Genomic DNA, 13,647 nt, shown 5'->3' with positions numbered 1-13,647 from the left:
ATCTTACATGTGTCGTAGCTGCTCTTGAAGAAGTCAAAATCTTTAGTTCTTGGTCTTGCAAGTTTTCCATATACTCTTATGGCTTTACCATAGACACTATAGTAGTGTCATGTTGACCAGCAAAGCATGGGTGTACATCCTCGGTGGGAACTCTTGAAGGTCATTAAGTGCCCATCAATCTTATGCATTGATGTCTCCCACACGAATGAATAGAAGAGACACTACTTGCATGAATGGCTTCTCCAAGAGTGTATCAGAAAGGTTTTGGCCCCCAACCTCGACCTCTCCGCTCTTATATTCTACAAGATCCCCGACTTCATTAATTGCAAGACCTGTGGCATGAATGGTCCCCTTAGGTGGCACCAACCTTATGAGATCTCAAGTTAATTTTAAGCACCATGAATTGCTTCTATATATGTAATCATCTCTTCTTTATATCTCTGTCTCAATGTTCCTCATTTGTGAGGTTACGCTGAAAGGGTTGTGCCATGTGGTACTCCTATCTCTTATGAAGGTAAAGGATAATACCTACGGAATTATGATCACCTCTTCGCTATATCTCTATCTCTATCTTTCATATCTGTGAGGTTGCACTCAAAGCACAGTGCCATGTGGGAAATATTTGAGGTCCATAACTTGCCAAAGTTGGGTAGCCTCATGGCCACATGGATATGCAAGGGGAAACATAAGGGACACACTCACACTAATAAAAATCTTCATTTCTTGGATGAGGCTATTAGAAGGGGAGTTCCATGTGCCAAGCAAATGAAAATTCCGCATAGCAAGAGTAGCATAATTTGGAAGCATAAATAGTTTTTTAAAAGATTTTTGAAGCAGTATAGAAATTTGACTCTTAGAAAATATAACTAGATATCTATATTTATGATATATGCCTATTACGAAGTTTACATATATAATAAAATAATGTAAAATAAAATTACACACACACACACGTCTATCTATCTTTCTATGAATCTATCTATCAAGAGAAAGAGATTTATAAACAAAAATTATTCCTTGAAAGTGAAAGCAACCTAGGACTCCAACCTTGAGACTTGCCCATCATAGACAAGTCATATAAAGAGCCTCTCAGAGAGTGAGTTGAGCTGAGCTGAGTTACGTGGTAGTGCATTGTTTCCTCTCAGGGAAGTCAGTTGCAAATGATGTCAAAGCTAGAGCGTTCAGTGGGAGAGCTGCAAAGCTAGAGTGTGGAGTGGTTTTGAAAGTTGGTGTCTGTTATGAGAGCTCCTCTTGAGTACAAGGGAAGGTTGTGTCACATGGTGCCCTCTCCTTTCCCCTCACTAGCTCCTTGCATGCTTTTCCCAACAAGCTTCCCTCCCTCCCCCCTCCCCATGCCCTCCCCCGTTTCTCTCTCTCTCTCTCTCTCTCTCTCTCTTCTCTCATTCACACGCAAGTTTGTAGAGGTATCGGCAAGTGTTTGTGCACGCACATACACATTTGTATGAATACAAGCATGTTTAATTTTAAAAATGTTGTAAAAGTGTATTTATTTATTTACTCAAACTAATGTATCCCATATACCAAGATTTATTGTGTTACCATCTAGCACTACACTGGCATGAACATATCAAACACATTAGGCACAAAATCTTGCATTAAACAACCAAAGCCATGTAGGAAAGCTGAGTGTCCAATGGACAAACTAACCAAAAAGTCTTAAATAGACAATTTAGGCCTTCGAAGGGGATCTTATCCTCCAAATATGTGAACTTTTAGCAATCATGCATAGGCACACACATGCACATGCATGAACACAAATGCATGTGCATCAAACACATTGTTTTATAGTTGTAATACCCAAGGTTAATATGAGTTTGTTCAGTGTAATCCTCTTATTTTTAGAACATATAAAAAATACAATACTTGCTGTACTCAAATGACCCAAAGAAATTTGTGGGTTTTTTAAATTTAGGGGATTTTTGGAGTGTGCATATAACATCTTGGAAAAACTAACAATAGGTTGAATTAAAAGAAACCCATTGTGCCCTAAGGAAGTCTAAAATTAACCAAGGAGTAGATCATATATTTAGTTCTTTGAGTCAATACCTACCCTAGGTGGGTTTGGTTTTTTGCTCGAATACATTGCAACAAAGCAACCACAACACCGATGGAGGCTATATGGATTTGAGTTCAAACTTCCCCTAAGAGTAAGACAACATTGATAGGCTAAACTAACTCAAGAATTATAAGGGAGTGGAAATACAATATCTATATGAAAATTATGGAAATGTAGTATGCGAGATGATGAAAGCACTTACAATTGGGAATGTGTTATTGGGAGGTTATTGGCATAGGAACATTTATTAAGACCTTTTCCCTTTTTAATATTCTCTGTTTATTTCTAGATATTTAGTCTCTTTTTCCCCTGTGTCCCCCCCTCCCCCCCCTCCTCTTTAGGGATTAGGTTTTAGCGATTAGGGTTTGTGGTATAGGATTTAGGATATAGGGTATAGGGTGTAGGGTATAGGGTGTAGGGTATAGGGTATAGGCTATAGGGAGATTAGGAATTATGATATGGGGTATAGGGTTTTAGGGTTTAAGTTAAAGGGATTAGGGTTTAGGGTATAGGAAGTAGAGTTTAGGCTATAGGGATTAAGCTATAGGGATCAGGGTTTAAGGTATAGGGTTTAGGATTTAGGGTATGGGGTATAGGCTATAGGGATCAAGGTTTAGGGTATAGGGTATAGAATTTATGATTTAGGGCATATGGTTTAAGGTATAGGGTTTAGGGTTAGGTTATAGAGATTAGAGTTTAGGGTATAGGCTACAGGGATTATGGTTTAGGGTATAGGCTATAGGGATTAGGGTTAGGGTATAGGGTTAATGATTTAGGGCTTAGGTTATAGGGATTATGGTTTAGGGTAAAGGGTATAGGATATAGGGTTTAGGGTTAAGGGTATATGATATAGGGTTTAGGTTTTACGTTATAGGGATTAGGTTTTTGGGCATGGGGTTTAGGGTTTATGGTATAAGATTTAGGGTATAGGGAATAGGGATTAGGACTTAGGGCTTATAGTATAGGGTATAGGCCATAAGGATTAGGGTTTAGGATATAGGACATAGGGTTTTAGGATTTAGGGTATACGGTTTAGGGTATAGGTTTTAGGGTTCAAGTTATATGGATTAGGGTTTAGGATATAGGAATTAGGGTTTAGTTATAGGGATTAAGCTATAGGGATCAAGGTTTAGGATATAGGGTTTAGGATTTAGGGTATAGGGTATATGCTACATGGATCAAGGTTTAGGGTAAAGGATATAGAATTTACGATTTAGGGCATATGGTTTAGGGTTTAGGGTCAGACTATGGATATTAGGGTTTAGGATATAGGCTATAGGGATAAGGGTTTAGGATATAAGCTACAGGGATTAGGGTTTAGGGTTTATGATTTAGGATATATGGTTTAGGGTATAGGGTTTAGGGTATAGGCTATAGGGATTAGGGTTTAGGGTATAGGATTAGGTCTTAGGGTATAGGGTTTAGGGTTTATGGTATAAGATTTAGGGTATATGGATTAGGGTTTAGGGTATAGAGTATAGGGTATAAGGCTTAGGGTTTAGGATATAGGGTGTAGGGTATATGGTTTACTATATAGATTTTAGGGTTTATGTTATAGGGATAAGGGTTTAGGGTATCAAAATTAGGGTTCAGGCTATAGGGATTTGGGTTTAGGGTATAGGGTATATGGGGTAGAATTTAGGCTAAAGGGATCAGCATTTAGGGTATAAGGTATATGGTATAGAATTTAAGATGTAGGATTTAAGCATGGTAAAGGTATTTGCAAAGTTTTATGACCATGCCTTTTACATAATCTATAAAAGGGGTTGGAAAGGAAGAGAGACTATAATCCTAGTTCGAGCAATGATTTATTAAAATTTTTAGTTTGACAAAATAAATTGAAAAAAAGCGGTCATCGTTACGAGAGGATAGGGAAAAAAGAAAATTAATGGAATGGAAGAGATGGGAACAGAAGGAAATTATTGGAATAGAGGAGAGGGAAACAAAAGGAAGTGCGACAATGTTGGCAAGGAAAGCAAGGAGAGGGGTGGGAGGGAAGGGAAGGGAGAGAAGGAGAAAGGTAAGGGAGGGGAGGAACGGGAGCAGGAGAGAGAGAGAGAGAGAGAGAGAGAGAGAGAGAGAGAGAGAGGTTTGAAATCTAGAGCAGGAAGTTTGAAATCTAGAGTAGGAAGTTTGAAATCTTTCACGGCTATATATTGACTCTCAATCCCTCGGCTCTCCCATAACTCAGTTTTTATCACACCTCCCTTCTACTCCTGTTCCCTTCATGTTCCCCTCCCTTCTGCTCTCCCTCTCTCTCTCTCCCTCTCCGTTGCGTTGTGCTCCCTTCCTTCCTCCCTCTCCCTCTCCTTTCTCCTTCCTCTCCCTTCCCATTCTTCTCGCCTCCCTCTCTCTCTCTCTCTTCCCCGTCTCCTCTTCTCTCTCCCACCCTTCCTTCCCCACCCTTTCCCATTGGAACTTTTTTTGGGGCTGTTGCCGCTGCTGTGGCAATGGGAACCCCCTCCCCCTCCCCCCCTCACCCACTCCTTCCCTCTCCTCCTACCTTTTTATTTTATTTTTCAAAATTTCCTCTCTCCCCTCCCATCCTCGTTCCCCTTTTTTGTGTTAAAATTCTTGTTGTCGTGGTAGTGCGAGAGACCCCCTCCCCTCCCCTCCCCCCTCTCCTCCCCTTCCCTCTCCCCATTTCCCTTCTCTCTCCCCTCCTCTCTCTCTTCCCCTTCCCTCCCCCTCCTCTCTCTCCCCCCCCTCTTCCTCTCCCTTCTTCTTTTAAATTTCTTGGACATGTGTAGATCATCCTATCAATCACACATGTAGTTGATAGTTGATATTAACCAAACATGGGGGTCACATAGTTGATATTAACCAATACTACTCAACATATCTCAATCTAAAACTAAAAACATATAACTTTGCCAATCGCACATCTGGTTGGGAAGATCATTATTGAGGCAATCAAGGTAGGCAATTACAAACATTTTTGAGCCACACACATTCGTAATAACGGGTTCTATTCAATGTTTATAACACACACACACACACACACAAGTGTAGGCTTTGTTCAATAGTATAATGTTGGACTGGCATTCACTACTAGATCTTGACAATGATGGATTGGTATTCCCCCTTATCAATAGTAAGAAATCTGATGATCTTTGAATTACTAAGTTCCGAGAGAAAAAATTAAAACAAATATTGCAACCTGTATGGAACTCAAGCATCATTACCAATGACATTCATAGTCATCTCTATAGTATACTTGATGGGAGTATATGGATGATAATGAAGCGATTAGTCTATGAGGCTCTTCTTCGTCTCTTTTTCCAAACTATAGGACTATCTCAAAAGGCTCATAAATTTACATAAGTGGACTGGCACTCACTAGTGGGTCTTAACAGTGGTAATAAATCTGATGATATGTTTTCCCTTGTCATTGATATGTTTGAGGGGAGCCTCTAGAGGATATAAATCTATTGAGTTCTTCTTCTTTTTTCCAAACTACAATATAGGACTATCTTGAGAAGGCCTACAAAATAACATGCTTTTCATTAATAAAAATTTGCAGGGTAATCATGCACATTATACGTGATTTTGCATGGAATTCCTCATGTAAAAATGAAACCACGTGTAGAAACAAACCGATTGGGTCGTAGGGCACGAAATGTCTATATAAGCCACCCTTGCGAGCCCTGACTGCTCTCCACTCTAGTTTGGAAATCTCTCAGGACGACGGACTGCTTTTCATAATTGTTAAAAGCCATGACAAGCTCATGCACAACCCTATCATAATCTTGTTGCAAGGTCTTGTAGCTTACTCTTTGGACTTCCAATAGTGTTTCAAAAAAACAACCCTCACCATGGCTGTTCCAAATTGCTCGACTATGGCTATTGCAACTTGCTCCACCATGGCTGCTCTCTGCATCCTTCCTGGCCTTGAAAGTTGCCTTGTTGTCTTCCCACCTCGGCTTCTCTTTGCCCCAACCTTCCTGGCCTTGAAGCTCTCTCATAGTTCCTGCATCACCTTTCTGGTTTCTACATTCTCCCTTTTCAGCTCCTCCATCATCTGGTCTTTTTAATTGTTCAATGCATTCTGCATGTTGCAGAGCCATTTGTAAAGACTCTCCTTTTTGGCTCTCTGATCTTCAAGCTCCTTTTACATCATTGCTAGCTCCTTGTCAGTAGTAGAGAACTAGAGTGCATGGTAATGAGTGATTAGAGCTTCATGATTTACCTTTCTGGGAATTATGGCCCGGTGGTGGTGGCTCTCATCAACCATGCTTGTTGTGGCTAAGATTCCACGGGCTAGCAATTAATTACTAGCCACCACCAGGGTGGCCTACTCACCCACCACATGGCGTCTTCTTCATGATTATTAGCCCATCTAGGGTGGCACCTAAGATTCCACCACGGTGGCCTACAATCAATATGGATGGAACCTTGAGATCCAGCCATCATGGTGGCTTGAACTTTATAATATATAAGATCCATGGCATTTGGCATTTTACTACATTGCTCTCATCCGCTCTTGCTTTACTGCTTTGCTCCACACACTCTTCTACTTTGCTCCACACCCCTCCTCCAGCTCTTTTTTGCCTCTGCTCTACTTTGCTCCATGCTCCCTCCTCCAACTCTCATCACTCATCTGCTCCCCTGCTCATGTGCTGCTCACCCACTCATCTTCACCATGCGTACCACCCCCCCTCGATCCTCTGTGATCCCAATGTTATCTGCCTTCTCATATAAGGTGATTATCTTGCACTCACCTAGAGTAGAAATGATGGCACTAGTGGAGACCCTTCGTTCCCATAGCCAATTCCCCCCACATCTGCATGTCACCACCTTAGATGACATGCTCAAAGAGGGCCTCTTTATGGCTGTGTTGTATGGGTTCCCCCTAAATGTCAGTGAAGGCCTCAATATTTTCAGAGCAGAGTACTCTCAACTTGTTGGGGGGGGCGTAATCTGAACCCTGGCAATGTGCATTGGTCTTTGGCCTCTCCATCGTATGCTCCTTTGGCTCCCTAAAAATTTTTAATGCAACAAGCTAGACTGGCAGAAAATTGAGCTGTACAAATTCCCTCTTGCTCAGACGAGGCTCTCAGCAATGCTTGGATGTAATCTTTTGGCCTCTGAGGCTCTCAATGATCTTTTGGCTGACTGGATGTAATGTTTTCGTCTCTAAGGCTCTCAACAATTGCTAAGTTTTTATTACATTTATGTAATCTCTTTTTGTTCAATTTGAGGCTCTCAGTATGCACTGTTGTTAGCTTTTATATTTGAATAGTTATGGTTGCTAGATGTAATTTTTTGGCCTTTAAGGCTGTTAGCAATTGTCGAGTTTTTATAAATATAAGATCCTCTGTTCAATTTTTGCTCGCTATAAGTAGTTAATTTTTATATAACCTATTATTGGATGTAGATGTACATTGTAATCTCTTTTGCTCAATTTTCACTTGATAAATTATAAATTTGCCCTCATTTATATTTACTGCAACAAGGACTAAAATACCAGTAAAGAAGGACTACAATTTCCTTGGTTTATGACCAAAATAGCGCTAAAATAACTCCAACCCCCCACCGTTGTGGCTGCATGGAGATACATCTAGAAAAATATAATTAAACTTTCAGAAAATGCAATTGACGATATGGCCCTTGAGGCGTCCCCTCTAGGGGCAAGGGCCATATCGACATGCATTATACGATCTCCAGGATGCCATTGAATAGAAATGGCATGTTGATATGGCCCTTGCCCCTGGAGGGGACCCCTCAAGGGCCATATCATCAATTGCATTTTGCTTGGTTGCACAATGGAATACATTTTCCTTAGTACATAAATATATAACTCCAAGAACTAGCACAGTGGCTATCATAGATCTTCTTCTATTTGCCAGCATAGACCTCCTCTTGTCATAAGTAAAAATAGGTAATGGTGCTATAACTCCATGAACTAGTGTGGTCATCTCTCCAAGAGAACCTTGAATTCTGGGCGATGACAGGTCATCAAGCTAGAGACTATGCTGAGGCGATGCTCAGAATGATAGATTGGGTCTCATTATTATGCTAAAAACTAGCACGATGGTCTCTCCAAGCCAACCTATGGTTTGCATGGGCAAAGATACGACAAAAGGCTGCACGATGATAGGTGTCGGTCAGGCACTGCGGCGGTGTTCAAAATGATAGATTGTGTCTCATTATTACACCAAGAACTAGTGTGGTGGTCTCTCCAAGCAAACCTTCAATTTTAATGATTTGCATGGGTGCGATGCCTAGTGACAGGTGGCAAAGCTACGGCAAAAGGCTATGTGATGATAAGTGGTCTGGCGGCTTAGGCCAGAGACTACATTGTGCAAAGCAGTGTAGAGATGCCGTGTGTCGAGCTATGTGGTGTTCAAAATAAATAGATTGCATCTCACTATAACACCAGTGTGCCTTTATGACGTCGGGAAAATTTTCGACGAGCGAGAGCGTGGGTCTGCGTAAAATTAAAATATTCACCCAAAAGCGCATTGTATTGCGGCCCCAAAATGGTCAATAGCTAATGTCTGTTCAACCACTTGGTTCAGGATAGTCATATAACTGGTGATTGAGTTGAAGCATCCATGGTTGCATGATGTTCCAACCACCAGGTTGGTTTAGTAAAATAATAATATATTGCAAAATATATTGCTCTTAATTTTTGCTCAACCACGCCACTGGGCTAGACAACAACTAATGTCTATTCAACCACGCTAGTTCAGGACAATCATATAGCTAGCGATTGAGCTAAACCAGCCTATGATTGCATGATGTTCCAACCATCCGGTTGGTTTAGGTCAATCATATTTAGTCCAATCCTGGTTTAGGACAATCACATTTAGTCCAAGCCTGGTTTAAGAAATGAAACAAGTAAACTATCCCAAAGCTCAATCACAAATAACCACCAGGCTGGTTTAGGCACCACTGACCTCCTGCATTGTATTTAGCATGTGTATGATGTGCTCCTCAAACACCTTGCATCCCATCTGCTTCTTACAGATGTCCTTTCTATTTGGAGAAAATCTCGTATTTTTGTGCCAAAATGTTGTCATTGTAGCAATGACTTCTGCACTTAGGATGTCTATCCTTTTCTTGTGTTCTGTTAAAGCCCACAGACTTGTCGGATCGAGTTGATCGTGTATTGCTTCTGCTCTACGTTCAACCGTTGGAGCCACGTTGGTCCTTCTGATTGACAACATCTTCGATATTGTGCACCCAAGCCGTTTCTCCTTTGTTTTAGGGGACACCAACATAGTTAATGTCACCCTCTTTGCAACTAGTTGATCTATGCTGTGCACCCCTTTCACTTTCTGTAGGCCATTTCTCAGGTTAGAGAGCATTACCTCTTGGGTGTGCATCTCCTGAGGTGTTGGTAGAATTGTTACTCTATGAACTTTAGGGGTAGGCTAAAGCTTGTTGTTGGCTCTTTCCCATGGCTTCCACAGAAAGAGAAGGGTTTTCTCAGTATGCAGGGTTCCGAGGCTTTTTGTCACCTACAGATATATTGGTGTTGTTGTTTGTTGTATAAGTGTAGCTTAGGACCTCGAGTCGTATTCCAATGAGAGACGTAGGCTTAAGTGTGGTAGCAAACATGGTGCATGCATGTGTGAAAGGAACGTGCATCATCATAGTTGAGGTAATGAAGGCTTTCGCCTTCATTGGGGGTTGAAGGGTTTAGGAGGAGTTTAAGGGTTAGAGGGAGGTTCCAAGGTTTAGAGAGAGGTACCAGAGTTTAGAGAGAGGTTCCAAATTTTAGAAGAGGTTCCAAAGTTTAGAAGAGGTTCCATGGTTAGAAGGAGGATCGAAGGTTCAGGGTAGAGTACATGGTGGAGAACTCATCTCCCTCGTAGGTCATGGACGTTTAAGGGTTGAGGAACTAAGGGTTTAGGGGGAGCATAGGAGTGGGAGAGTAAGAAGTGTAAGAGCATGGGGGGAAAGAAGAGAGAGGAAGAGGGAGGAGGAGGAGGGAGGAGGAGGAGAAAGAGGGAGAAGGAGAAGGGAAGAGGAGGGAGGAGGGGGAGGAGGAGGAGGAGGAGGAGGAGGAGGAGGAGGAGGGAAGAGAAGAGAGGAGGAGGAGGAGAAGGGAGGAGGAGGAGGAGGAGGAGGGAGGAGAAGAGAGGAGGAGGAGGAGAAGGGAGCTGGAGGAGGGAGGAGAAGGAGAGGGGAGGAGGAGAGGGAGAGGATGGATTGCAAGGTTGGAGGAGAGGGGAGGAGGAGTTGCAAGGTTAGGACATGCTTTTGGATGTGGAGTGCAAGGAAGCATGGACACTTGAGACAATTGCTTGGAATACCAAAGTAGAACTCAACACAATGCCCCAAAGAGTGTGGGCTTCATTCCATTATGGGGTATTTATACAAGTTGGAGAGCTTCTCTCTCTGCATGTAGGAATTGTAAGACATTCTCTCTCTACATGTAGAGCTTGCATATAGAAGTTGCATGTAGGAGTTGCAAGTTGCATGTTGCATGTAGAACTTGCATGTAGGAATCGCATGTAGGACTTATATGTAGAACATGCATGTAGGAGTTGCAAGTAGAACTCGCTTGTAGGAATTGCATGTAGGAGCTGCATGTAGAACATGCATGTAGGAGTTGCAAGTAGAACTCGCATGTAGGAATCGCGTGTAGGAGTTGCAAGTAGAACTTGCATATTGAGGATTCCTAAGAGAGATTATTCCTAGCCTTATGCAAGTACAAGCAGAGCTTTGCCACTACTATACACACACATTTTGTACTACCTAAGTCCATGTTGGCACAGAGACAACATACTCCCAGATCCATTTTATTACCCATGCTTGGGTTATGGCATATTGTGATCAACAAACCAACAATAAACCTGAGGGGAGGACTACCCATGAGGCATACATATGCGATGAAAGCATCCATCCTGAGTGCTATAAACCCGTCATGTGTAGATATGCAAAAGATATTTTTCTCATTTTCAGACAAGTCTTGGCAGATTATGCATAGAGTTTTGGTCCCTATGGAACATTCCCATTTGATTGTTGGATGAGCGCATATGATCATGATTTGGAGTTGCTTCCATTGGATAAGCACTCGTGCATTGAGGCGATCTTCCGCTTATAGAGCGGTCACAAGATCTTTGTACACCACCGTTGTGCATTGTAGTGGGACTTCATTGATGTTGTCTTCCATTGCCTCATTACTATGCACTAGCAATTAGAGTTCAAGCTTGGAGATGATTATCTTTTGGGATTGCATCTCATCCATTTTTTCTTTATATTTATGGTAGATGGATGTATATGCCTCCTTATGCTTTCTCATTTGCAAGGTACCTTTTCTTGTTGAGGAATGTCTTTGGTGGTATTGGACCATTAGACTTGTGCTTGTGAAGTGCTAGCCTCTTTAGAGGTAGTAAGCCACGGTAATGGCCTGCTCACCCACCAATGGGCTTAAGCATGCATGATCACTATAACTTTAGTAAAAATTACCAGTCATCGGGCTTGCAAGCCTAGTAGAGTACTAGAGTGCCTGCTAATGAGTGATTAGAGCTGATTAGGCTTCATGGTTTACTTTTGTGGGAATTACTGCTTGGTGGTGGTGGCCCTCATTAGCCATGTCTATCATGTCTAAGATTCCATTGGGCTGGGAGTTAATTACGAGCCACCACAGTGGCCTGCTTACGGTGCCCACTGATAGGTGGCAAAGTTGTGGTAAAAGATTGCATGATGATAAGTGGTTAGGCTTGCTTTGCGTGAAGCAGTGCAAAGATGCATGATGTAGTGGAAAGCTACCATGTGTCGAGCTCTGTGGTGTTCAGAATAAATAGATTGCATCTCATTATTACGCTAGTGCAGCATCATAACGTCGGGAAAATTTTTAATGAGAGCGTGGATCCATGCAAAATTCAAAATTTCACCCAAGAGCGCGTCGCATCGTGGCCTCAAAATTGCCCCAAAAATAGTTTCATGATTGGCTACACCCATGCAAACGTTGACCGTAATAGGAGGGGTTTTTAAATTCAAATTTAGAAAAAAATCCATTAGTTCATAAGCAAAGAATGGTTTTATTGGGGGAAATTTTAATTCAAGGGTCTTTTTAAAATCCCTTGAATGCATGTGGTACTTAGGATTTCTGTGAGGTTGATACCACTATGCTCGTGGTTGTAGCTTGCAAACATCGTGTTGCTACATAGGTTTTAGAACTTACTAGAAAAATTTTAAGCTCTTGTCTTATGTAATTGGAGCAACGCACACACACACACACACACAGAGAATTTGTAAGTTGTTGTCCTATGAAACTGGGACGGTAGGGGGAGAGAGAGAGAGAGAGAGAGAGAGAGAGAGAGAGAGAGAGAGAGAATTATTTTGCAAGCAATTATCATGATGGTTGAAATAATAACCACCATCGTGCTGAACACACTATTCAAAAAATTTGGACTTGTGTAAAGTCCAATTTCAAAACTGGACTAAAGAAAAGTCCAAAAATCACGAATATATTATTTTATTCCAAAATTCCTTTTACATTGAATATTTAAAGCTCTTGCTCTGGCTCTTGAGTACCAAGCATAGGCCCTTGACTACCAGGGCTACTCTAGGTGCTTTGGAGGATTAGGATCCTCAATAGTCTACTTTGGAGGATTAGGATCCTCAATAGTCTACTCTAGAGGATTGGGATCCTCACTAGTCTGCTCTGGAGGATTAGAATCCTCGCCTATCTTTAAGCTTTTAGGCTGATGCTATTTGCTTAGTATCCCTTGTGCTCCGCTTTCTTGACCTTGAGGGTTAGGATCCTTGCCAGTCTTCCCTCTTTCAGTTTTAGTCTCTTTGCTTAATATTCTAAGTCTTTGTATGGCTTATGAGGTTTTAATTTCTCTACGCTTTCCACTTCTGTAGCCTTCCCTTTGCCTATGACATGGTGGACTACTTCTTGCCTCTAGCCCTCTCATATGACGAGTGGAACCCCCTTTTTTCTCTCTTTGATACTAAATCACTCTTCCTCTTCATGTGCAGTTCAAGCATGTGCATCGCACTAAATGAAGAGCTATTCACCTCCTCATTACTTGCACTAGAGTCATTAGCCTCTAAGTCACTATCTTCTTTATCTCCTCTCTCTTCTGCGGAACTTTCATCTTCAAAGACCGTAGTGTAATTGTAAAGTGCATCAAAATATTGTATTTGATGGGGAGTATCAATGATATTTACATCAATACCTTGGTGTAGCAGTTTTTCAGCCACAAAACCCATTCAATACAATGCTACCATCCATCCATCATTCAAGAGGTGGGATACCATCTCATCTATCAATTCAGGGTGCTTCGGCTGTCCACCATTGTTGCATCTAGTTTAGGCTTTTCTTCCTCTTTGTAATACATCTCCATAGGGTTTACAAAAAGTTGAATTAAAGGGCTGCCACCCCTATTTAAGAAGAAAATCAAGTATGGATTCAAGATTTGAATGCCGGTGCCTTCTAGGATGGTCAAGTCATAGCACAACACTACACCATGAAAGACTTTTGTAAGTGGGTATCCAATTGATGTCAAACTGGCAAAGAGGGGATCCTTTGTCCTTCTGACATGAATAGGACCAGCGTTGATCTTTTCTTATCTTCCAAAGGGCCTTGTATGATAAACTTTACA

Source organism: Dipteris shenzhenensis, chromosome 11 (genome assembly GCF_047967505.1).
Source record: "Dipteris shenzhenensis isolate YYH24624 ecotype China chromosome 11, Dip_SZ_1.0, whole genome shotgun sequence".
In the NCBI taxonomy this organism is placed as follows: Eukaryota; Viridiplantae; Streptophyta; class Polypodiopsida; order Gleicheniales; family Dipteridaceae; genus Dipteris; species Dipteris shenzhenensis.
This window is presented reverse-complemented; position numbering follows the sequence as displayed.